Genomic DNA, 27,620 nt, shown 5'->3' on the forward strand with positions numbered 1-27,620 from the left:
ACTCTTTGGTCTCAGAGCAGATCCATTGTGTTATCATATACAGAGCAAAAACAGTGCATCCATCTTTCTATTTAACCTATGAAAAGGTAAAAATAATTAGTTATCATTATTGTAGACATAATTTGTGAGTATTGTTATTATAATAATAGTAATAGTAGTGATGGTATGGTAATAGCAGTCAGTAGATCCATGCATTGTGTTCTCTTCATGCAGCGTGCGTGTGACAGACAGTATCCCAGAATCCCCAGACTTGTTTCATCATCTCCATCCCAGCCAGCACCTCCTTCTTCTCCTCCTCTGCAAAGCTCACGGTTTCTCCTCATGATTGGCTTTTCCAGCTCTCCCAGCTGCCAAATAGGAAATAGGCTGTGATTTACACAGCAGCTGTTAATGACAGATTCCTCCCCGGCCACTTCTGTCCTGCCTTGTCTCACTGCCGCTCATAGGCGGACTGGCCTGGGGGGATGGGGGGCAGTTTCCCCCCGGGCCGCCTCCTGCCTCTGTGTTTTGGGCCGCTGGCTGGATGTCTGGCAAAAGAGGAAAGGGACGACTTATTTCCTCTTTAAAAAAGGTCCCCTCCTGCGCCCTGTTCAGTAGATAGGCTGCAGTGATTAGTCTCACCAGCGGCTGGCCCGAGAGAAGATCAGCTGAGCGGCCAGTGTGACGAGTACTGCAGGCAATACACATCACTGCTCTTCTCCTGCTACTGCTAGATGTGGCGCCCCGCCCCCTGTCTTAGCGGCGATTTTAAAGTGTGTCATCAGTGAATTCAGAGGTGAATGAAGAGAGAGCAGCGGGGAGCATCTCTAAAACACATATAGAAGGCAGCGGTGACAGGACAGTGTAAGTTGCAAACTCGGGAGATTAGATTGATTGCCAGCCTGACTTTCTGACCTCCCTTATCTTTTGTTTTGTCCAAGTGTGTGTCTCTTCTTCCCAGGCCCCCCTCCTCCCCTGCTATCTCCTCTCTCCCAAATGTTATGGCTTGTTTCATCAGCATGTCCTTCCCGAATGGGACAGAGATGGCTGCAGTCCTGTGTGATCTCTGCTGTAACTGTTTCTCTTTTCCTCATGCTCTCTGTCTTCTTCTGTCTCCCTCACCATGCCCCCCATCTTTTTTACGTACTCCATTTCTCTTTCCCACATTCCTGTCCCTCTTGTCTAATTTTCATATATCTGTCCCTCTCTCCCACAAAATCTCTATTATACACACGCATCCACCCACCCCTGGCATCTTCCACAGCACATTACAGAGTACATAATCATGACACTGTTCTCATAGGAGCTCACAATCTAATCCTACCATAGTCATAGTCTAATGTCCTACCATATTATTATTATGTATTTATATACCACTGACATCTTCTGCAGCACATTACAGAGTACATAGTCATGTCACTGACTGTCCTCAGAGGAGCTCACACTCTAATCCTACCCTAGTCATAGTCTAATGTCCTACCATATTATTATTATGTATTTATATAGCCCTGACATCTTCTGCAGCACATTACAGAGTACATAGTCATGTCACTGACTGTCCTCAGAGGAGCTCACACTCTAATCCTACCCTAGTCATAGTCTAATGTCCTACCATATTATTATTATGTATTTATATAGCACTGACATCTTCTGCAGCACATTATAGAGTACATAGTCATGTCTCTGACTGTCCTCAGAGGAGCTCAAAATCTAATCCTACCATAGTCATAGTCTAATGTCCTACCATATTATTATTATGTATTTATATAGCACTGACATCTTCTGCAGCACATTACAGAGTACATAGTTATGTCACTGACTGTCCTCACAGGAGCTCACAATCTAATCCTACCTACCTTTCCTAAAGGTGCGTAGACACGCACTACTTCCGCCAACGACGGGTCCCCCAGACCCTCCCGCTGGGTGGAAGTTCTGCCGACAGTAGCACGTGTGTACACACTGTCGGCAGACTGATAAGGCTGTTTCTGAACGATCTGCTCAGAGGATCGTTCAGAAACGGCCTTATCAGTCTGCCGACAGCGCTTACGCACGTGCTACTGTCGGCAGAACTTGCGCCCAACAGGACGGTCTGGGGGAACCATCGTTGGCAGAAGTAGTGCGTGTCTACGCACCTTAACAGGCGGTAACATATTTGCATATCCCATAATGTTTGTGAAAAGGTATTCTGAAATGAAGACGGTCTTGCTTGATAATCTGATCCTGCAATGTGAAGGACATTATACCTGAAATTGTTCTGTGAGGCCATCATGTCGGAACTTATTTTGTAGGCAACGTAATACTGTAGCTGCTGATTTTTTTTTTGCATGGTGGCCGCATGTACTGCATGGCATGTGGTTTATATCATATGGTTGGGTTCTATAGTGTGTGATTTTTGTTTTGCTTTTTTTTTTGGAAGGGGGGAGGTAACACAGGTTCCTTGCCTGGGGTGACAAAAAGGCTAGTAACAGCCCTGTTTCTTGGGAAGAGGTTTCTGCAGCAGCGGGCAGGGGCGTAGCAATAGGGGTTGCAGAGGTTGCGACCGCATCGGGGCCCTTGGGCCAGAGGGGTCCCAAAGGGCATTCCCTCAACTACAGTTTTAGCTCTCTATTGATCCTTTGCTCATAATAATCCCCTCTATAGATACTTTGAATAGTGGTAATCATTAACAAGCTGTTCCCCATCCCCTTCTTGCACCTCTGACACTGTAGTTGCCATTGGCAGGTTTTGGTGCGCCGTATCAGTTGTTATGTATAGAGTGCTTGGGGGGCCCCATTGTCAAACTTGCATCGGGGCCCACAGCTCCTTAGCTATGCCACTGGCAGCGGGACAATGTGTTCATACGACTACAGTGATTCCTTCAGCTACTGAGTGGTAATAACAGATAGGGCACCCTTGATATTTACTCACTTATAGTTTGTTAACCACGCTCTCCCCTCAGCCCATATAATTTTAATTTCTTCCTTCGTGGGGAGAAACAGTACAGATGGAGGACGATCTGGGATGAGGAGTCAAGCTTTATGGGGCCTATTGACAGGATAACGTAACTCAGATGCTGCAGATTTTTCAGCTGCACATTTTGTTTCACTGTATCTCACTATCTTAAAGGTGCTCTATGTAGATAATCTACAGTATGTATTTGCATGTAATGCTGTGCTGCTTTACACTTAATACGTTTGCTCACAAAAAATATATGGCTTTGGGCTAGGACTGCCGGGAAAGGGCCTCTAGGTTGTGTTTCCCCCCAGGCCAAAAGGTCCCAGTCCTCCCCTGCTGCCGCTGGTCTCAAATCTATAGTTACTCACACACAGTGAAATAATCCACATTGTTATCAGATCCATTGTATATAAGGTAAACTGATCAGGTGAGGCAAGAACATCAGTTTTCAGAGCTGGCAAAAACAATGCAAACATCACTTCATTTCCCATTGAAAAATAATTGATAGAGGAAAATTAGCAGTTTTAGGGGAACATTTATCAATGCACTTGCCTTGAATCACAACTGTATTTGCAATGCAAATAAGGGGCTTCCTATGTGGCTAGTGGCAACTGATTTGCGATGGATTGGCTCAGGTTCTTGGTTCTGCTGTGTGCATGCTAGAAATTAGTGTCTCCCACAAGACAATTTTGGATCAGTGGCGTACCCAGGGAATTTGACAACCGGTGCTGATTATTTACAGACCCAAAAAAAATAAAATAAAAAATAAAAAATGTTTTTTTTGATGGGAGGGTTGACTGGTTGGGGCGTTGAGAGTGTCACTGCAAATATTGAGGGATTTTGGGGGGAAAGGAGTCATCAGGATATGGACGGAGCTAACCGCTATGAAACTTTTTACTCTATACACGGCCAAAGAAGATGTCAGTGCTATATAAATACACAATGATAATATGGTAGGACATTAGACTATGACAATGTTATGATTAGATTGTGAGCTTCTCTAAAGACAGCCAGAAAAGAGGGACATATGAAAGAGGGGGATGCATTAGAGGAGGGAGAGGGGGATAAAGAAGTAGAGGCACTAGACAAAGAGCCTGGTGGGAGAGGAGAAATGGCAGAAGACCTCTCACTAGGACTGCAGACATCACCAGTGCTGGTTAGCAGGGACATCCTGTTAAAAGAAGCTACTAAAATCTGAAAAGAGGAAAGGTCATGGGGGAAGACAACAGGGTGGGAGGGGGAGCTGGGAAAAGAGATAAGATTACCTGCAATCAAGCTAATCTAAATTGCCTGGAGATTGCTTCTCTGCTCACTACAGAAATCGGCTGTCAGCACCTGTATCACTGGCTTCTGCAACAGCAGACTGCCCTGCATTATTGATTACTCTAATCAGGATAAATAATCAATAGTCCAGGGCACTCTGGTAATACAGCAGCCAGTGCAAATGGCTACTAATGACAGGCAACTTGTGAAGCCCTAAAAACATCCGGCCACCTCTCCCTGCTAATGTCCCAGCTGCAGCACAGCAATCATTTTCTCCACTCACCCTGCTGCTCTGCACATTCACTCACTGTAGGCTGTGTGTAGAGAGCGAGGAGACAAATTGCACATGGGAAAGGAAGGGGGAGGGGTGCTTCATCTAGTGCAGAAAGTAGTACAGTCCCCTTCACTGCCTGCTGCTATTTTCCCAAATGTTGCCCACACGATGAAAAAAGGTCCCGGGTGGAAGAACACGGTGACTGAGCACCACAGCGGCAACCCTAGCCATCGCTACACCCGGAGCTGTGAGCACCTGCAGCCCTATGGTAGGTACGCCACTGTTTTGGATGGCCCTGCGCAAATAAAAAGCAAGACCTTGTAAAATGTAACAAAGTAGACAGTTTATGTGCTGTGTTCCCCAAAAATACTTCTAGAACTCTAAGATTATAATTAGGCAGCCATGTCCCCAAATATCAAAATTAGGTAGCATATCATATAACTCAAATAGCAATTAACCAGCATGTCCCGTAGATAACAGTTAACAGCCATGCTTTCCAATAACATCATTAGGCAGCATGTATCCAAAATAACATAACTAGACACGCATGACACCCAAATAACAATTACTAAGCATGCACCTCAAATAACAAAATTATGCGACATGTCTCCACATTGTTGTCATGATAAGGGGCAGGAATCTTCACGAAACAGCTTGTGGCCCGTGTCTGTTGTCGTCCGTCTATGACATATGGACTTTGTAACTATATATGACTTTGTAACTATATAATGTCGAACTTTTTTGCTGCATTTTTCCTTCTACCACAAAATGCTGTTTTACTGAGCTGTTGTGAAGCATTCAAATCATTGTTGGAATTAATAAATGACATTTTTGCTGCTTGAATAAGGCTGGTCCACTGTGAATTTTCCATAAGGAAATTCTAAATAAAGACACTGCGTGATGCGTGATCTGGTTTGCATGTATTCCTGTATTGTCATTTTGCTGTATGTCACCCCTAAATATTGTCTGTAACCTAAATTAATGTCCAGCACTGCATAACATGTTGGCGCTTTATAAATACAATAAATAAATAAATTACGGTAGACACCACTTTTTCCGAGTACAATTGTGTAGCGTGCTGGTCTATGGATACTATTTGTGCAGATTTCCCATGTGTGTATTGAAGGATAGACCGATTGCACCAATTTATAGTTTTGGGTGTGCGTCCACAATTCCAATTTATTCCAGATAATAATTAGTGAACGTGCCTCCCAATTAACGTAATTATGATGTATGGGCAAGCCCCAGAGGCACAATAATGCCAACCGAACTAACCTCTCAGTACTGAGCTGCTCTGCCCCCTTAAAGGTGTTAATGGCAATGCAGGTGACCTATCATGATGGGTGCATGTAAGGCTGGTGTAGCTTCATCTACGCCATGTCAGGATTAAATGTCCATAAGCAGCATGTAGATCATTTAGCTATGCACGGTCCCGAAGTATTGCATTGCGTTTCACCCAAACAATCAGTATATGTAGATGGGCAAAAAAGCTTGAGGATGAACCTGAGTTTAGTTCACTTATGAAGTAACCTGCTCCGTGTCATCAAATAGATCCCAGAGCAACCTCAACTCAGAGGTTACATTGTACCGCTGCTTTGGCATCAGGCTCTTTGTAACTGATTGCCATTAAAGGGAACCTGAACTGAGAGGGGTATGGAGGATGCCATATGTATTTTCTTTTAGTCTACTTTCACACATGGAGCATTGCGATTGTCCTGTGGCAAGAGACCCCTCCGCTAGGCAATCTCACTACACCGTTTCCCCTTGCACATTACCCTGCAGCAGACTTGTCAATCAGTAGAGAAAGCTTCCATGCACAGGATAATAAACGCCAGCCTTGGAGTGCAACTCACCATCCAGCAGGTAACAACTTGAGTAGAAGAAAGAGTAGTGGTGCACATCCAGCTAAAACACCAATTTTATTGTTCCAATTAAAAATGCACTTACAGCAATGACACAATCCAAAAAAGACAGAGAAAGGTACAGGCAGTTAAGCAGTTTGCAGCAGACTACACCAACAGGTTAATATGCATAGCTCCGCCCCCCACTCAAGGATGTGCTTCCTGCTAGGCAGGAAGTACGCCACTGAATTTTCATCAGTCTGCGCTTGCAAGCTGAACCACAACCGCGATCGTGTTTTCATACCGCGTTGCCATTGACTTGCATTGCTTGCTGTATAATTCATGCAGTAGGCGGCACGGATCACGCGACAATGCACTGCAGAGCTTTCATAGCCATAGTATGTAAGTTCCCATAGACTTACATTACCCTTGCGATGAGCAGCAGTGGGAAGAGTGCGGCAATGCATTAAAACATGGTAAGTGCAAAAGGGACCTTTAGGCTGCTTTCACAGTGAGACGTTACAGGCGCACGTTAGCAATGAAAGATCAATGGGCTGTTCACAGTGACCACGTTGCGTTACACAGTAACGCTGCACGTTCGTTTTAAGTGCAGCATACTGTGCGTTCTAGTGGCTTAAGCCGCGTTAGACTGTTTGCACATGCTCAGTATGGGTGTTTTTTTTATTTTGTAGGCAGAGAGGAGACAGGGAGAGGCCGCTACGTAGCCAGGCACATGGCTACTTTATATTCACTGCACTTGCAGTGTTTACTTCCTAGTAGCGGGCGCTGATTGGCTGGCGGGACCACGTGATGCGGAGAGCTCCGCTCACGTGGTCTCCGCAGCGCATCCAACAGAGCAGGCACACCAAGAGCTGCTTTTAACGCGGCTCTTGGTTGCATCCTGCTCCAACACCACCAGGCGTTGTGTTAGGGGCACGTTATGTGACCTTAACGTGTCATCCAACGCAACGTCTTAGTGGGAAAGAAGCCTAAAGAATACCAGTTGCCTGGCTGCTCTGCTGATCCTCTGCCTCTAATACTTTTTGCCATAGACTTTGAACAAGCATGCTGCATGCAGATTAGATGCTTGACTGACATCTGACTGGATTAGCTGCATTCTTGTTTCAGATGTGTGATTCAAACACTACTGATGCTAGAGGGATCAACAAGACTGTCCAGCAACTGGTTTTCTTTGCAAGGAAATAATTATGGCAGCTTCCATATCCCTCTCAGTTCAGGTGTACTTTACACAGGGCCGTTTCTTGGGCAGTGCGGGCAGGGCGACCGCACTGGGCACAGACCAGTAAGTAGATGAAGGGGGGCGCAGGCAGAAGGACATTACCGCTAGGGAGCTGGTGACGTGCGGTGCAGCCAAACAGAAGAAGAAAGAAGATTACCAGCGCGATCACCTTCCTTGACTCCTCCTAGGCTGCCTGCGTCAGACTTCAAGTCATCATCATGTCACCACCCGTGATGACACCTGATGTCCTGTAGCGGTACTGCAGGCTGCGAGTGCGCTGCACCCATGGAGGAGTCGGCTTTCTGGGCTCTCCTCGCCTGGGTGTTTTCCTGCTTCCTCCTGGATGAGCGGCTGGTCACTAGAAAGTAGGCAGATCTACTTGTGACCTGTGGCTGTGTTTCTGTTCCTAAAGAGTAAGGGTTCCCGAATCCACGGGGGTGGGGGGAAGGGGGCGCAATTTTTACACCCTCGTCCTGGGTGCAATTTAGCCTAGAAACTGCCCTGACTTTACATTCACTTGCCTGAAATCTGCAGCTGCTAGAACGTTCTTCCTGAATAAAACTGCTGAAAACCATACAAACAGTATACAGCTTTTTGTAAAAAATACTGTACTTAAAATTCTCCTCCATTTTTTTTTTTTATTTGGGTAAAATTCTGCAGCTTAAAGAGAAATGTATTGCTTCCTGTAACAAAACATTCATTTCAAAGGACAAATATCTTGCAAAGGTATAGGAAAGCTTTTAACAATAAGCTCTCTGAGACGTGTTTAATTAAAGAGATTTCTTTTTGCTTCAGATACTTTGAATGCTGTACAAAGGATCATTTTACTCTTAAAGGACCACTAACCCAAAAAGTTGTAAAATTTAAAATTCATACATATAAAATGTACATTTGATCCAGAATAAAAAGCACTATAAATTCTCAGCTCTCCTTAAAGAACCACTTAAGGAAAGCGGAGATATTCTTTAACCCCCTTGGCGATCTGATTCTTTCCGTATTTTAGGGTCTAAAAGCGGTGTCATTTTTTTGCACCCTTTCAGACCCTAAAACCTGGAAAAAATGATGCTGCCAGGGAGATCTGCAGCAGCCCAGCAATCACTCACCTCCCTGGCTCCAGCGCTGCAGTTAAGCCTCCATCCTCCGGGTGGCACTGCAACTCTAAAGTGAGATTGCCGGCTGTTGTCATGACGACAGCCGGCGATCTCACCAGCAAGAGCCCCGGAGGAGAGAAAGAAAAATGCCAGCCGATGCCGGGATCCCTGAGAGGTATGTAGAAACGCTCAAGCTGCGTGCATTGCTCTGCATACAGCCTCCGGCGGGATTACCGCTCTTAGCTGCGGTTTTCCGCCCCGACCCTAGCTCGGGATAACTGCCAAGGAGGTTAAAGAAGATCACTGAATGGCACAATGAAAATAGGCTCTGGTCCTTAAAGTGAACCAGAGGTAAGAGTGATTTAGAGGCTGACATATATACTGTACTGCATTTTCTTTTAAAGGGAACCTAAACTGAGAAGGATATGGATTTTTACTTTTAAAATAACACCAGCTGCCTGACTCTCCTGCTGATCCTGTGTCTAATACTTTTAGCCACAGCCCCTTTAACATGCATGCGGATCAGGTGCTCTGACTGACGTCAGACTGGATTAGCTGCATGCTTGTTTCAGGTGTGTGGCCTGGAACCCACTGCAAAACGCTATCGCTAATCGCAAGCGCTAGCATTTTGTATGAGCAGTTTGTTAGCGGTTTCATGAGCGTTTTAGGAAGTGATTTTACAAAGTGTATCAATTTGCCAGCGATTGTGTAGCGATTAGCGATTAGCGTTTTAAAGTCTGATTGGTCCTTTCAATGAATTTTAATTTTGTTACAGTGTGTGTTAACTTTAAAACGCTAGCAAAATCGCTCCCTGCAGGTTTTGATGAGCGATTACACCAGCCTTTATATACTTTACATTGAAGCACTAACGCTCCCAAAATGCTGCATGTCCTGCGTTTGCGATTTGAGGAATCACAAACACTCCAGTGGAAGTTGCCCCATCCAATTACATTAGTTGAGCGTTTTGGCAAAACGCTAGCGTTCTGTAATGCTCCTAAAATGCTCTCAAAATCGCCCTTGTGGGTTCCAGCCCTGTGATGTAGCCACTGCTGCAGCCAAAGAGATCAGCAGGACTGACAAGCAACTGGTATTTTTTAAAAGGAAACATCCATATCCCTCTCAGTTAAGGCTCCCTTTAAGCCTTAGGCCCGGTTCACATTAGCGTTCGCTATCCGGATTTTCCGGATCTGATCCGGACCGCATACTGTACAAATGGAACGTACGTTCCGCATAGCAATGCAAAGGCTATGCGGACGTTCACATACGTACATTCCGTACAGTACGGAGCCGGACCGGATCCGGACTCCGGACTCTTTTCCAACATGCGCTATTTTTTGTGTCAGGATCTCCGGCCCACGCATCCTGACCGGAGCCTGACCTGAGCCTGACAGCACCATCAGGAACACAGAAACCAATGGGAAACGGAAGGCACAGAACACACTGCCTACAAAAACCTGACGTTCTACCCCACTTCCTATGCGTATCCAAGCGGCCATTTCGGATGGGGACACATGGGCCAAGCATGTCTGGAGTGGAGCAGCAGTGACAGACATGCTGGAGCTGTTTGGCAGAATGTCGGAGGTGGAGGTGAGGCCTACAGCGGAGGAACCTGATTGTACATGTGCACCAGGTGCACCTTCTGCTGACCCGAACATTTTTTTATTTATATTTAACTATTTTTTGCCCACGGATCCGGATGGCAGCCTGATGCATGCCTGATACAAACGGACCGGATCCTGATCGGAACCGTACGGTTCTGATCAGGATCAGGTCAGGATCCGATCAGGATCCGGTCCGTTTACTTGCCAAAACGCAAGTGTGAACGGGGCCTAACTAGTTGCCTGGCTGTCCAGCTGATCCTCTGTCTCTAATACTCTTGTCCATAGACCCTGACCAAGCATGCAGCAGATCAGATGTTTCTGACAAGATTAGCTGCATGCTTGTTTCTGGTGTGTGATTCAGACACTACTGCAGCCAAATAGACCCGCAGGGCTACCAGGCAACTGATATTATCTAGAAGGAAATAAATATGGCAGCCTTCATATCATACTCACCTCTGGTTCACTTTGAGGGTGTTAGAGCAATGCTGTCCTAAATGAATTAATATTTCCAGTCTGGTACTGGCCTGATCGCACAATGGCACTCTATTCTATCGCTTTCTTCTGCTGGAAACTCTGTCATTGAACACCAGTGTGAGCCTCCCCCGCTGTCCTCTAGGTGGCACTGTTGAACTGTTTTTACTGCTGCATCCTGTGGTGCTTCCTGTATGTGCAGTGTAACTGTCTGCTGCTTAACCATTTTAGCCAAGGATCCAGACCTTTCATCAGAACACATCCTGAAAGCAGCTGTTGGGAAATAATAATGTTATTGTTGGGATGCCTTTTTATTGTAGAGGTCATTGCTTCTGCAGAGGAGGATGTTTATGTCTGTGCTTTGATTATAAAGTTAATCCCAGATGAGCCAAATGCTACTATTACCTTAAAATATTACAATATTGCCAGACACATTACAGCATGTCCCAATATAGAACTCTTCAAATACTTTGCATAACTGTTAACATTCAGCCATCATAGGACAATAAAGGACAATGGCTTAGGACAAGGACAATCAATCATGCATCACCATTTATTGGTTAATTGGGAATGAATACCTGGTCTGAGTTTAGTGGTTAGAGGTAGCCTTAGATCTGATCTAGATCAACTTTAATTGCATACAGCAATTTCGTTTCTGTCAGCCGATATGATCACTCGTGCCTCCACAGGCTTCACCAAGTTAGCTGATGCAGAAGGATTCTTCATATGATTGCTTTGTCCGTATGCATTGCTAGGAGCTTCCTGTTACTCCGCCTCCTCCCCTCTCCATAGGGCAGTGCATGATGCGTGTAAACTGTGGCAGACCATCGTCCAAAACGGTGGTAGGAAAACATGTACCTACGGCCACTCTACATTGGGAATGGAGTTTCTACACTCACAGCTGTGTGCTATGCCATGATTACGCAAATCTCTTTTGTTGCCTTGGCCGATCAGATTTTCAGTAAAGACAGATCTGTTATTATCTAAACATTTCAGCTGACCAAATCATCATGTCTACAGGTACCTGAAAACGGACCAGAACTCAGAACTTACTATCTGCTCTAAAAGATAAGCAGCAGCATAATTACCTTTAAAGAAAAACATTTATTTGTTACAGCTGATATAAATCCTGCAGTAAATCTGAAATTTGTCTACCTCCTGCTTTCATAGAAGCAGACATACTGTTAACATCCTGTGTTTACAAATTAACTCTCTGCCGTGGCAGTCAGCTGACACAGCTGAGGAATCAAATAACTATTTGTGCTTAGTCATAGATGAGGTGAAATTAGACAGGCTAAACTCTCTAAATACATACAGGGTGGATTTCTCTATTTTCTTTCTGTTCTGTGCAAGAGTTCAGGTCCACTGTATGGTGGCCATACATGGTACAATAAAAACGTTCGATTATCCCGTTTATTTGATCTAAATGATCGAATCAAATGAAAGTTAAAAAAAAAAAAATTCGATCAAGAAATTCAAAGAATTATCCCGTTTTTTCGAGAAAAATCAGATCGGACATGCTGGAAAAATCTTTATATTCGATCTAACAGAATAATCAAACTAAATTATCTAATCGTAAAAAAATGAAAAATTGTACCATGTATGGCCACCTTTAAAGTGGAATAGGAACTGACAAAATAAGGACACTACAGCAATTTAGTGCCTCTTGAAAGGCTAGTTCAGATGGACAATAGAACTGCCTGGTTGCAGGGCAATTTAGATGCCTGTCAGCTAGGGATTGACCAATACTGAGCTGCATCACCTGCAACTGAATACAGTCCACTTACCATGCGGTCTGGGTTAGAGGTTGATAGGTGCTGATCACCATACAGTTATTGGTTATTGACTATTGGTTACGGTCTACATACCTAAAAACACTACACACACATGGGACTGGATGGCAGGCAGTGAATCCACTGCTAACAGCTGCCTGTGTGAACTAAGCCTATCCCTAGTCTAATTAAAAGGAACCTGAAACTTAAAGTGTATGGCGTCTGCCATATATATTTTCCTTTATACAATACCACTTACCTGGCATTCACATCTGAATTCTAATGTCAGATTTTTGTCAGCATACTTGTTCAGGGTCTATGGCTAAACGTATTAGAGGCAGAGAATCAAAAGAACTTCCAGGCAACTGGTATTGTTCAAAAGGAAATAAATACAGCATCCTCCTTCAACAATACAACGATTTAAAGGGACACTTTATCAGGATAAGAATTATAACTTGGGAACTTAAATGCATTGCAGTAAATATTGAATGAGTAATACAGTTACACCTTAAAGAGACACTGAAGCGGAAAAAAAAATATGATATAGTGAATTGGTTGTGTACTATGAATAATTACTAGAAAATTAGCAGCAAAGAAAATATTCTCATATTTTTATTTTCAGGTATATAGTGTTTTTTCTAACATTGCATCATTCTATAATATGTGCAGATTACACAACACTCAGCATTCAAAATGATTCTTTCAGAGCAGTCTGTGAACTAATGATCTCTCCTCTGGCAGAGAAAAAGTAAATAGTTCAGGAACAGTTGAGATAATAAAAGTCAGATAACAGCCCTCTCCACAACTTTGAGAGTCGCAGAGCTTAACCTTCCTGGCGGTAAGCCCGAGCTGAGCTCGGGCTATGCCGCCGGAAGGCACCGCTCAGGCCCCGCTGGGCCGATTTGCATAATTTTTTTTTTGCTGCACGCAGCTAGCACTTTGCTAGCTGCGTGCAGTGCCCGATCGCCGCCACTACCCGCCGATCCGCCGCTATCCGTCGTGCCGCAGCCGCCCCCCCCCAGACCCCGTGCGCTTCCTGGCCAATCAGTGCCAGGCAGCTCTATGGGGTGGATAGGAATCCCCTTTGACGTCACGACGTCGATGACGTCGGTGACGTCATCCCGCCCCGTCGCCATGGCGACGGGGGAAGCCCTCCAGGAGATCCCGTTCTTTGAACGGGATCTCCTGATCGCCGATCGCCGGCGGCGATCGGAGGGGCTGGGGGGATGCCGCTGAGCAGCGGCTATCATGTAGCGACACTTTGTCTCGCTACATGAAAAAAAAAAAAAAAAAAAAAAAAAAAAAAAGATTTGCTGCCCCCTGGCTATTTTTTAGCAAACCGCCAGGAGGGTTAATGGCTTTTTTGCATAGAGATAACAACTGGAGTTTCTTAACTCTTCCTGTACTGGAAACAATTAGACTGATGTATCTGATCTTAATGTTTTATTTCTTAGCTGTACTACACATACAAATCATAATATCAAAAAACATTTTTTCGCTTCAGTGTCTCTTTAAGTGCACCAACTGAAGTTTATTAGATACTAATCACTTCCATAAATGCTGTGAAAAGTAATTTATCATGACGATAATAATCAATTTCACCTACTGGTTAAAAATAATGGTGCATGTACAGTATATGTATGATGTCTTTCCATAATAGGCAGAGATCAAATAGAAACACCAAACTATACGTCATAGTATGATATCACATATGATAATTATAATATGTATTTAAGCCCAGAATAGTACAACAGAAAGCTAATCTGTGCAAGAAATAACCCATACTAATGGGTCAGCATTAAGGTATAGTACTCCAGATGAGCAAAAAAGTAATTATAAGAATAGTAATTATAAAAATGTAGCCACCCTACAGATGCATGCAAAATACACAGGTAAAGCTGTCCTAGCTGGCAATATAAAGGAACAATAATGTAGCCCCTATGTCATAAAAGAGGGCATTGTAGCACACTGTACATATAAAGTATAGTGGGATAATTAAAAACATGAATCAGAAAGCCTAGTGCTTAAAAAAGCAATTAATAAAGTCCAAAAACAATTTTTACAGATAGCTGAACAATAAAGTAAATCAGAAAAGAAACATGCATAAATACCAATACTAGAGCTGCACAGAATGCAAGAGGTCCAGCACAATGATTAACGGCAAGAAGTTCTGAATCAGGATGATACCATTTATTGGCTAGCTTAAAAAAAATATAAGAGTAAGCTTTTGGCTACTGTGCCTTCACCAGAGTGAGAGGACCACTTAAGGTTTTAGGGAAAACCACGCAAAGAAGAAGAAAGGTAGCGTTTTCCGAAACTCTCCTGTTCCTCTTGACTGACTGGTCATTGTACACAGCATTCTGACATTGTGGACAGCTCTGTATATTGGTATTTGTGCATCATTTTATGTACATTAGGTGTTCAGCTATTGTGAATGCTTTTGGAAAAAGGTTTTCTGGTTTTAAAGTCCAGTCTAGTTTAGTCTTCCCAGTTTTTTTCATTGTTAACAACAGTGAACATGTGACTTTACCATCACCCATACAACTTTCATATTTGATGCAGATATTCTAAAGAAAACAGCCTTTGGAAAAGGCAGTATTTTGACTCAGAGATAACTTTGGAAAAGTATGGCTTTCCTCTTCAGCTCAGAGATAACTTAAGTATGGCTTTCTTCTCCAGCTCAGAGAAAATCACTTAACCCTGCCCACTTTTTCCCTTTGCTGCTAAGAGATTAACTCTATCTGTTCTTGGACTGTAGTTAAAGATCTGCAGGATCTTATCATCTTCTAATCCATGTATTTTTAAAAGCCATAGGAACTTAATCATGCTGCTCTAAATAAAAAATAGTGCTCTTTTGTAAATACACTATTACACACTCAGCAGACACAAATTTGATAAGAACACTCTGCAGAGCTTTAGATGCAGTGCTGTCCACAAAGAGTGAACTCTCAGCAGCAGAGGGAGAAGGTGGGTGGGGTCAAGTAATTGACTCTGTGCTCACAGGGAGAGACTGTCTGGTGCCACTCCCAATTTTTCTCTAATTACTTCATGTGGGTGTGGCAGATATGGGGATGAGTCTAGATAACAGACAGGATGCTGCAGTCACAGCCAAACAGCATCCATGTTCAGCACAGGAGGGCAATTTTGCAAACCCTTCCCAGTCAGCCAGGTTATATAGAAAATTCAATTTCAATCAATCCATTATTGATCATTTCCTTAGAGAACTGCTTTATTAGCGTGGCATTCGTTTGCAAATGGTTTTTATATATGGAATAGTGTGGGCTATTTACTGCTGTAGATTAATTGAATATGATCTGATTAATGTCATTGAAAATACGACCATCCAATTCAAATTGTACCATTACTGGGCGCCTATCTATCTATCTATCTATCTATCTATCTATCTATCTATCTATCTATCTATTAAATTCATTTTAAAATCAAGTGATTAAGATGATTGCATGAAAATCTGTCCATGTGTGGCAAACACCGACTGTACAGGAGACTCTGCATCTCTAATTATAATGGTGTAGGAGAATAAGGACTTTAATTCCGCTACAAAACGGGACAGAGGGAATTAGTTTGGCACCTTCTGCAAAATATCAAATTGTCTTGTTTCCACTTTCTTTATAACAAAGGAATTGGGAGTCTATCAACCAGCTCTGTGCTACCTTTACCTTATTCTGCAGTTATTTGCCGTGTTCTGACATAAATGGCACAGAACTGTATAGAGAAAACAGGCAGCTCCTGACCTGCCATAGCGGCACATATGCCCAGTGAGGCAGCGCAGACAAGCATGCTCTGATACCTCAGGAGCCTATAGCTAGAGAGAGGCCTGCAGCACACTGACTGGGAATCCAGCCTTCTGTATTAGCAGCACAGAATATCTGTAATAAAAGCTGCTGAGAAGTATACTAGCCACACACTTCTTAGTCATAGCTATGACCAGGAATCTAGTGTGGGTTAGAAACATTTCCTTCTAGCTACAAGCTAGTTCCAAGGCAATAATGCTGCACAGGTGCTCCATTGACCTGAAAATGTCATGCAGCTTGGGAAGTAGACGATGGTGACCTCAAACATGTAGGCGTTACGCTTAAAGCAAACGCTTACCCAAGAGGAAATTCCACTTTAGTTAAACAAAAAATATTGATAAAATTGCCATTCACATGTATCAATTTTGCAATTTGGGGCCTATTTCCACTGGGGTGCCGCATACGTTTCTGAATCGGACGTGGCACCTGTGCAGTTTTGAAACCGCAGCCAAATTGCTATAGCTTTGCCATGCATGGCTATAGGATTCGGATGCACACTATGGTAAACTGCAGCATGCCTTCCGAATCGCACCGGTGATTTGAACGGCAAACCTATTGATGGAATAGGCAGAATTCCCTAACTCTAATCACATGCATGGAAACAGGGTCTTCATTTCACATTTCAGTCTGTATCTACTTTAAGATTTTTTTTCTTCACATTGCTCTTCACTGCAGCCTTATGGTGGCCACTAATGATCCAATCTTTTTCATCCGATCTCACCATTTCTATGTAATATATGCATATGCATAGTTCATCAAAAAATTAAACTGCGCATGGGCTGTACACTCCCAGCAATGGGAGCGCAGTCGTGGAGGCAGTCGGCCGGGCATGCGCAGGAGCCCGAGACTGGCTCAGACGGCCAGCTTTCAGAGGTGCACAGCTGCTGAACGAATCAGAGCGGAATGACAGAGAGGGACCTGAAATACTGCAGGGGACTGCAAGAAGTCCCAGGTAAGTTAAACGGGGCAGATTTCCTTCACTTTAAGTACCCTTTAAGATGTAAGTGCTATAATATACACAACAATAATATTTGCGACCAAATGGCCATAAATGGCACGGGGCTGACAGGGCTACACTATGGATGGTGATATTGGTGGTGTAGCCCCTTAGTAGACCTGACTCTGCCCAGTTAATCAGCTAGAGCTTTTTAGTTCCTCATGTGCAGCATTTTGTGGGGTATTCTTCATTGTCGCATTCCTGATTTTTAGAAGGCTGATAAGCTGTGCCATAGAGAATTTCAAACGCAGAAAAAAGCTCAGAGGAAACAGGTAGTGGGAGGCTGGAAAACCGGCAGCAGGCCCAGATTATTCAGCACTCTTTGAATGTGAGAGTACAAAGGAGATGCCGGGCTAATATGTGAGTCACATCTCCTCCCAGGAACTGGGGACAGCAATTCCCAGCATCCTGTTTCCTTAACTGTCACCTGGAGAATTCTCCTGCTAAATGACAATGAGCAAATATAGAGGCATCACCAGCAGGAGATACATCACAGAGATCAGTGTTACCTGTTCTCTTCATATAATGCTCTCCCTTCACTTCTCAGTCTGACATGTTGGCTTATAATTTCATTTGCAATCATACATCCATATATAAACTGCACAAGTCAAGACATGTCTGATATGCATCTCCGAGCAACTGTTTCTTTCCTAAACAACGGAAGGCAAGAATATATATATATATATATATATATATATATATATATATATATATATATATATATATATATATATACACAGTAGAGAGAGAGAGAAATCATCCGCAAGGTAACCTGGGCAGTTGCCTGGGGCATAATGGGTGCCAGGGGTCCCAACTACCACTTTTCTGACCCCTCTCATGTTTCAGGTTACCAAACTAAACGTAAGGGGAGACCATAGGTACTACTTTGCCTAGGGCCCCATCTTACAGTGGCTTGCAAAAGTATTCTGCCCCCTTGAAGTTTTCCACATTTTGTCATATTACTGCCACAAACATGAATCAATATTATTGTAATTCCACGTGAAAGACCAACACAAAGTGGTGTACACGTGAGAAGTGGAAGAAAAATCATACATGATTCCAAACATTTTTTACAAATAAATAACTGCAAAGTGGAGTGTGCATAATTATTCAGCCCCCTTTGGTCTGAGTGCAGACAGTTGCCCATAGGCATTGCCTGATGAGTGGTAATGGCTAAATAGAGTGCACCTGTGTGTAATCTAATGTCAGTACAAATACAGCTGCTCTGTGACGGCCTCAGAGGTTGTCTAAGAGAATATTGGGAGCAACAACACCATGAAGTCCAAAGATGACACCAGACAGGTCAGGGATAAAGTTATTGAGAAATTTAAAGCAGGCTTAGGCTACTAAAAGATTTCCAAAGCCTTGAACATCCCACAGAGCACTGTTCAAGCGATCATTCAGAAATGGAAGGAGCATGGCACAACTGTAAACCTACCAAGTCAAGGCCGTGCTCCTAAACTCACAGGCCGAACAAGGAGAACGCTGATCAGAAATGCAGCCAAAAAATCCTTGGTGACTTTGGTGCACCTGCCGAGATCTACAGCTCAGGTAGGGGAATCTGTCCTTAGAACAATTAATAGTCGTGCACTGCACAAAGTTGGCCTTTATGAAAGAGTGGCAAGAAGAAAGCCATTGTTAACAGAAAAGCATAAGAAGTCCCATTTGCAGTTTGCCACAAGCCATGTGGGGGACACAGTAAACATGTGAAAGAAGGTGCTCTGGTCAGATGAGACCAAAATAAAACTTTTTGGCCAAAATGCAAAACGCTATGTGTGGCTGAAAACTAACACTGCACATCACTCTGAACACACCATCCCCACTGTCAAATATGGTGGTGGCAGCATCATGCTCTGGGGGTGCTTCTCTTCAGCAGGGACAGGGAAGCTGTTCAGAGTTGATGGGAAGATGGATGGAGCCAAATACAGGGCAATCTTGGAAGAAAACCTCTTGGAGTCTGCAAAAGACTTGGGACTGGGGCGGAGGTTGATCTTCCAGCAGGACAAAGACCCTAAACATAAAGCCAGGGCAACAATGGAATGGTTTACAACAAAACATATCCATGTGTTAGAATGGCCCAGTGAAAGTCCAGATCTAAATCTAATCGAGAATCTGTGGCAAGATCTGAAAACTGCTGTTCACAAACGCTGTCCATCTAATCTGACTGAGCTGGAGCTGTTTTGTAAAGAAGAATGGGCAAGGATTTCAGTCTCTAGATGTGCAAAGCTGGTAGAGACATACCCTAAAAGACTGGCAGCTGTAATTGCAGCAAAAGGTGGTTCTACAAAGTATTGACTCAGGGGGCTGAATAATTACGCACACCCCACTTTGCAGTTATTGATTTGTAAAAAATGTTTGGAATCATGTATGATTTTCGTTCCACTTCTCACATGTACACCACTTTGTATTGGTTTTTCACATGGAATTCCAATAAAATTGATGCATGTTTGTGGCAGTAATATGACAAAATGTGCAAAACTTCAAGGGGGCCGAATACTTTTGCAGCCACTGTATCTTAATCCACCTCTGAGAGAGAGAGGGGGGCCAGTGCCCAGGAGGACCCCAAGCTTCGTGTAGCCCCACAATCAGTACAGTATGAAAGTGTAGGGGAGCCACATTAATTTTTGCCAGGGGCACACTTTCCTGTAAAACTAAATTAGGGGTAGTGGGTTATTTTGCTTTCTGGGACAGGCACAGTGCAAACCAAGTCTGGTGACAGTCTTTAAACCAGTTAAACCAATACCGACATTTTATTTGTGTTGTAGAGGCTTTTTACAATCTCTACACTATATACAAGAAAAATAAAACATAATCATAAACCTTGCCACTAGATGGGTTTCTAACTATATCATAAAACTGAGAATCCTCATTACTAAATGCAAGCCTAACATTTGTCCCCCAAAAAACGACAGTAAGGAACAGCAGTCTTTAGGCTAGGTTTCCACTTATGCGAAAACGGCCAATTCCCCGGCCACGAATTCGGATGGAATTTGGCAGCCTATAGAAGTATATACAGAGCATCCGAATTTGTGGCCGGGGAAATATCTGAGGCCCTGCAGCATAATGATTGCGTCGCCCGTCCGGTTGCGTCACCCGCATAACGCAGATTGAGGGATTTGGCTGCGAGAGTCGTCACAGCTGTGGTGGCATCGCGTCTCGCAAGACGCATGCCAAGCACAGTGGAAACGAGCCCTGACCATCAGAAAAAACAACTACCTTTTGGTTAGTCCACCACAGACATGTGGCTCCCATATCAAGACGCCTTGGACTGACCAAATCAGCCTTTTATGTCACCTTGGCACATGTCTCAGAGAGCACACCAAATCCCAGAGTAAATTTAGAAAAAAATGGCAGTGCAGAGGAGAGAAATTTGGGACACGGATATACACCATCAATCACTTTACCAGACACTCAAGTTTTATGTTCTATGTAAAACACAGCCAGTACACAGGATGTCCAAAAGAAAATGCTAGATTTTTGCATCAACCTGATAATTACTCCCTATTGAAACTGTGGTCAGTTCATCCAACAGTGAGTAGACCATAAGGTATATATTGCCATGAACTCAGAAAATGACATTTTAAATGTGCTGCTAAGTTAACAAAATAATGGTGGGCAGTAGGTTGTAATAGATAATTTTTAAAGTGACTTTGTAGTGGATGCTATAATTTAAATTCACTGTTATAGCCACAAGTATTTAGTAGAATCCCATACCATATATACTCGAGAATAAGCTGACCCAAGTATAAGCCGACCCCCCAACTTTTACTTAAAAAAGCAGAAAAAATGATTGATCCGAGTATAAGCCAAGCACCTACTATAGGATATTACATGGATCTGTAATTGTGTTAAATCCTAATGAAAGTTTTGTGGAAATGAAGGAGGAACCACAAATCTTGGTGAAAACAGAAGAGCAGTCATGTCCTATAGACTCCATGGACAAGGGTGGCTTTATTGTTTGGTACCAGAAATGTATCAATCCCAAAAGAGGTTGCAGTTCTGAAGAGCATGATTAACTTTCTGAAATTTATCACAGATGATGACATGTTTAGTCCTGCTAGGTGATCTCTGCAGAATGTTTGTTTGCTGAGAGTTGTAAGGCCTCATTCACACTTAGGTGCTTTCAACCTGTGTTTTGCGCTTTGTTTATTGCGGGCTGTCAGCAAAGTGCTGCAGCACATGTGAACCTATGGGATTACTCACACTGCACCGATTGCAGCTCGTTTGCGATTTCCTCCAGATGCAAATGTGCTGCATGCAGAATTTTTGGGGCAATTGTGACAAAATCGATAGGCGATTGCAATCGATTGCAATCATGATTTTCGATTCCTAAAGCCAGTAGAAAAGATCTCTGGTCTCCCAGAATACAGCCTAGACCAGTGGTTCCCAACCTTTTATGAGGTATCGCCCCTTAGGGGAAGATGACTCACCCCTGTCGCCCTCCTTCTCTTAGTATGGTATAGCCTTATGCCAGGTGGTGGTGCCAGTGGAGGGGGTAGCGCTGTGACCTTGCCAGCTAAAAATAGCCGGTGACTCAACTACTTTGCGCCAATTCCCTTACCGGTGTAATGTCAGCTATTGCAGCCCAGCACGTTGTGCAGCCCCGCATGCGCAGTAGGAGCCTGGGTCCTATTAAATTGTGCAGCCACGTAAAACGTCCTAAATATCTCCGCTTCCGAACCACGTACACCCCCGAAATTTTCAGGGGAGGGAGGGGACCCCCAGATCTAGCTCTGTGCCGAATTGCAACCCCCGAGCCCCGCTGGTTCCCGAGACTGATTGCAGCAAACCTATCTCAGGAATTAGCGGGGCTCGGGGGCTGCAATTCGACACAGAGCTAGATCTGGGGGTCCCCTACCTCCCCTGAAAATTTCGGGAGTGTACGTGGTGCGGAAGCGGAGATATATCAGGTAAATAATATCTAACTTCCCACTGAGCATGCGCGATACTCAGTGAGGAAGGCTGCTTCCGGGCTGCAATATCTGACATTACACGCGTGATCAACGAGCCCTGAGGAATTACGCAACTCTATCATGCACACTTGCATATTTTATACAGATCATATTTTTTGCCCATAATTTTCTTAAAAACGAGTGACACTGCGACACTTTATTTTTTCTGCCTTTTCATACTGATCGCCCCCCTGTCACCCCCCACAAATTTACCGCCCCCCTTAGAACCCAAATCGCCCACCTGGGGGCGATCGCCCCCAGGTTGGGAACCACTGGCCTAGACTAAGCGTCAGTGGATGGTTAGGGGGTACATACCAACATACAGCAATATATAGCTACAGGAAGTGTTTCTTATGCTATAACATAAAAGTGGGTATCCTGAATAATCTACTCAATTCTACTACTATATATGTCACTATGGTTCATCTTTAAGCAGTGCTGCATTGAACTGTTTTCTTCATTTTCCTTTTTCTTGTCTGGTTTCTGTTTCGCCAGCATCTGTTCCACTCTTGATTTGGATAGAGTGTCACTGCTGCACTCCTGTATTCTGCAATGCATGAAATGCTCTTCTGACAACTCCTTCAAATTCCCAGCCAGATCCTGTATTATCTGTGACCAAGTTGGTGAGGAGGGGAAGCCATCCTCTCAATTCCCTCCCACAGTCATTGTGATTTGACGGGAGTAAGTCTAAGTTAGAAGTCCATGCTCTGCTACTTCCTGTCCACAAACTGCCCTAGCTCATCTGTATGACACAGGAGGAAAGATTAGAGATGGCCAGAACCTCAGATTTTCCGCCAAAAGTTTGGTTCGTGCGAACTTCCGCGAACCGCAATAGACTTCAATGGGGAGGCAAACTTTGAAAACTAGAAACACTTATGCTGGCCACAAAAGTAATGGAAATGATGTTTCAAGGGGTCTAACATCTGAGTTGTTGCATGGATGAGTGGGATAGACGCCAAAAGTTCCGGGGAAAAATCTGGATTTGACGCAAAGCAGCATTTTAAGGGCAGAAATCACATTGAATGCTAAATTGGAGGCCTAAAGTGCTTTAAAACATCTTGCATGTGTATACATCAATCAGGGAGTTTAATTAGAGTACTGCTTCACACCGACACACCAAACTCACTGTGTAACGCAGCGCAAAAAGCTGTTTGTGTTGTGTCTGCCGTGGTGGACTGGTGCGCACCATGGCTAGAGTGCAGGCTGTGGCGGTTTTCAAGCCCATATGGTCGCCGGGCTGAGGTAGCTGAATGACAGAACAGTGACTGTTCAGCTGATCAAATTTGGTCTGTCCACAATGAAGCAACAACCTTATTATCGTGGGTGTGCCCCCCCCCCCGACACACTCTTATAGCCGTCGGTCATTCCTTCATTGTGATACGCGAGCCCCTTCACCATGTCAAGGTAATGATCACAAAGGGGAATGGGCACATGTGCATGTCTTTTGTTTTGTTGTTGCAGCTGCAGTGCAGCCAGAAAAATCAGGCAGGCATGTACACGCACCAGAAAAATTATTATAGCGCTAGCAGCAGCCTTAAAGGGAACCAGAGACGCCAGCAAAAAGAAGTCATACATACCTGGGGCTTCCTCCAGCCCCATACGCACGGATCGCTCCCACGCCGCCGTCCTCCGCTTTCTGTATCAGCCAGTTCCAGGTCCCGTAGTTTTAGCCAGTCGGCCAGTCGGCGGCAGCACGCGGCCAATTGTTCGCATCACAGGGGCTCCCGGCATACCCTTACGTGTGCGGCTGCATACTGCGCAGCTGCACGCGTAAGGATATGGAGGGAGCCCCAGATCATGCGGACAATTGGCCGCGTCCGCCGGAAGTGACGGGACCCGGTACCGGCCGATCCAGGAAGCGGAGGATGGCGGCGTGGGAGCGATCCAGGCTTATGGGGCTGGAAGAAGCCCCAGGTATGTATGAAATCTTTTTTCTTTTTCTGTGGCCAGCGTCTCTGGTTCCCTTTAAAAATGCAGGAATCCGCCTGGAGTCCTGGACCCTGTTGGTGGTGGCAGAGAAGGCAGTCAACCGGCTTGCGGGCAGAGATGCTGTGTGGGGACTGACTTAGTCTTCGTGAGTGTGCTTTGCAAACCAGGCTACGTGGTCAGATGCCAGAAATGTCACCACTTGCCTTTCAACATCACGATACAGTTTAGGTATCACCTTTTTGAGAAACAATTGTGGCCTGTTATCTTCCACTGCGGTGTGTGGCTTTGCTTTTGTGTGCTGCTTTTCCTCAGGTTATCATCCCATTGCAGTTTGTGCTTTGTAATCATGTGCCTTCGTAAGGTAGTTGTCCCTACGTGGGTCTTGGTCTTTCCACGCCTCAATTTTCAGGTGGCAGAGAGTACAGATGGCATTGCTCTCATCTTAGGCAGACACACACAAAAATTTCCACACCGCTGAGTCCTCCTTGAGGACTAAGGATAAAGAAGTGGGATGAAGGTCATGTGACCTGGATTTTGAATACAAAATACAGGCTTATGTATGGCTTTAATACATTTATCTTTTGCCATATTGAATTTTGGGAATAATAAGCAATGCATTGATATGTTTCCTTGTACTCCTGTCTATTCTGGATGGTGTAATGGTTAAGGGCTCTGCCTCTGACGCAGGAGACCAGGGTTCGAATCTCGGCTCTGCCTGTTCAGTAAGCCAGCACCTATTCAGTAGGAAACCTTAGGCAAGTCTCACTAACACCGCTACTGCCTATAGAGCGCGTCCTAGTGGCTGCAGCTCTAGCGCTTTGAGTCCGCCAGGAGAATCCCCCCCCCCCCCCCCCACACACACACATATATAAGTAGATAAATATTTGCTCTACTTACATAACATGCATTGCACTGTCCACATTTTGATGTTAGTGATTTTTTTATAGTAAAAAAAAAAGGAAAATCCTTCGTAGCATTCCCCATTTTAACGGTGGCTATTTTGAAGCCAATCCTGATGTCATTTCCGCCCTTACTCTCCTCTGCCTGATTTGCTCGCCCTTCACTATAGAAAGTGCATTGTCTCAGCATGAGAAATATTGGCCAATCAGAGAGGAACAGAGTTGTGGGACGGGAAAACAGCAGGGAAAGAGGCTTCAGCCAATCAGGCTGCATTAGTTAAGTCTGAGGGGAAGTGGAGAAGCAAAAAAGGACAACCCAGCATGCCTTGCAACTTCCTTTTTGTGTACCAAATTTTCTGTGTACCAAATAAGAGTCAGGTGAACTAGGGAATGATCATTTATCAACAAGAAAAGTAATAGTGATTTTAACTTTTGGATTTCCTGGTTAGCATCCTTATTACTTGTTTACCAGATAAAAATGAATCATTTTTGATTTTATGCCCGACAGTTACACTTTAAAGAGAATCTGTATTGTTAAAATCGCACAAAAGTAAACATACCAGTGCGTTAGGGGACATCTCCTATTACCCTCTGTCACAATTTCGCCGCTCCTCGCCGCATTAAAAGTGGTTAAAAACAGTTTTAAATAGTTTGTTTATAAACAAACAAAATGGCCATCAAAACAGGAAGTAGGTTGATGTACAGTATGTCCACACATAGAAAATACATCCATACACAAGCAGGCTGTATACACCCTTCCTTTTGAATCTCAAGAGATCATTTGTGTGTTTCTTTCCCCCTGCAGCTATCTTCCACTGAAGTGTCAGGCTGTTTCTTATGCAGAGTGCAGACAGCTCTGCCCATATGTAATTCCTCAGTATGTGAAAGCCCAGCCAGCTCAGAGGAGGATTTATCCAGCTTGTAAAATATCAGAGAGAAGAGAGAAGCTGCCCTAATCTAAATAATACACAGGCAGTGTGCAGAGAGGGGCCTGGAGGGGGGAGATGCATCACAGAACCACAACACTGAAGAACTTGGCAACCTTCCAGACACAGGCTGACAAGTCTGACAAGAGAGAGATAAGTTGATTTATTACAGAGATGGTGATAGTAGAACGTGCTGCAGTAAGCCAGAACACATTAGAATAGCTTTTGGAACTTGTAGGATGATAAAAAACAGGATGCAATTTTTGTTATGGAGTCTCTTTAAGGTTAAGTGCTTACCAAAGGATCACAATTATTATTATTATTACTTCTAAAGGACAATTGTAACCAATAAATACAAAAAGATATTCACCTAAGAAGAGGATAGACTGTGGATCCCTCAGAGCCTTCCCGTTCCTTTCTGTGTCTCCTTGTTTCACTGCCAAGTCCCTGTTCAAATCTCCTTCCGGCTGCTTCTTTGGGTCTTCTCGGAAGTACTTGAGTTTTCGAGTTCTTCTGACAAGTGGCTCCATACTGCGCACTGGAGAGTTCACGCTCGTGTGTGCGCAATACGGACCCGCTTATCTTTGCAATTACATGGAGACCCAAGTTCTTCCATGGACTTCCGAGGAACCTGAAGGCCTCTTCGACATCAAAGTTGGAAGCTGGTGCAAGGTGCTCGGCGGTGGAACGAGGGACGCAGAGAGGAATGGAAAGGCTCTAAAGGATCTCAAGCCTTCCCTCCTATTATTTATTTAAGTATTTATATAGCACCAACATATTACACAGCGATGTACTGAGTATATTCTCTTGTCACTAACTGTCCCTCAGAGGGGCTCACAATCTAGTCCCTACCATAGTCATATGTCTATGTATGTATCGTGTAGTGCATGTATTATAGTCTAGTGCAGTGATCTGCAAACTTGGCTCTCCAGCTGTTAAGGAACTACAATGCATTGCAGGAGTCTGACAGCCACAGTCATGATTCATCAAGGCAAATGCATCATGGGACTTGTAGTTCCTTAACAGCTGGAGAGCCAGGTTTGCAGATCACAAGTCTAGAGCCAATTTTAGGGGGAAGCCAATGAACTTATTTGTATGTTTTTGGGGTGTGGGAGGAAACCGGAGTGCCCGAAGAAAACTCACGCAGACACGGGGAGAACATACAAACTCCTTGCAGATGTCTTAGGTGAGTGTCTAATTTTTTTTATTGGTTACAGTTGTCCTTTAAACAATTTGGCTTTTATTAGTTTTTACTGTACTATTTAGCAAACATGAAATAAGGAGCAGGATTGAGAGGTGAGGTTATCCCACAGTCACAATATTGTAGGTGGGCTGAACAGGCCTGAATTTACCTCACAGGAGCCTAAAGACACATGTCCTGGCACCACTTTGCCCTCCATGAACCTACAAACCAAACCAAACTGCACTGTCCCAGCTGTCACTTTTCCGTTTCTTCCCTTGTCCATCATAGGTAACTACAGGTGCCCCTTAGTCTCTCTCTCGACCCCTCCCATCCAGGCAATCTCTTCTTTGAACTCCTTCTGTAGGGTCGCCGGTTCAGAACAATTGCTTCCAGGACCACCAGGCGCAAACGCACTTTCTTTTCCTAGGCAGTCCTCCTACTGAACTCTAACTCCTG

The 27,620-nt window shown here is 44.1% G+C and overlaps 1 long non-coding RNA gene across 1 annotated transcript in view; it reads left to right on the top strand.

Moving 5' to 3' along the window:
- The first annotated feature begins 391 nt into the window (after window positions 1-391).
- LOC137525805 (uncharacterized) overlaps window positions 392-27,620 on the top strand; it is a 113,477-nt gene continuing 86,248 nt past the window's right edge. Inside the window, exon 1 of the long non-coding RNA XR_011023018.1 lies at window positions 392-843. This is a non-coding gene — a long non-coding RNA (uncharacterized lncRNA). The remainder of the gene's footprint in view (window positions 844-27,620) is intronic.

Source organism: Hyperolius riggenbachi, chromosome 7 (assembly GCF_040937935.1).
Source record: "Hyperolius riggenbachi isolate aHypRig1 chromosome 7, aHypRig1.pri, whole genome shotgun sequence".
Classification (NCBI taxonomy): Eukaryota; Metazoa; Chordata; class Amphibia; order Anura; family Hyperoliidae; genus Hyperolius; species Hyperolius riggenbachi.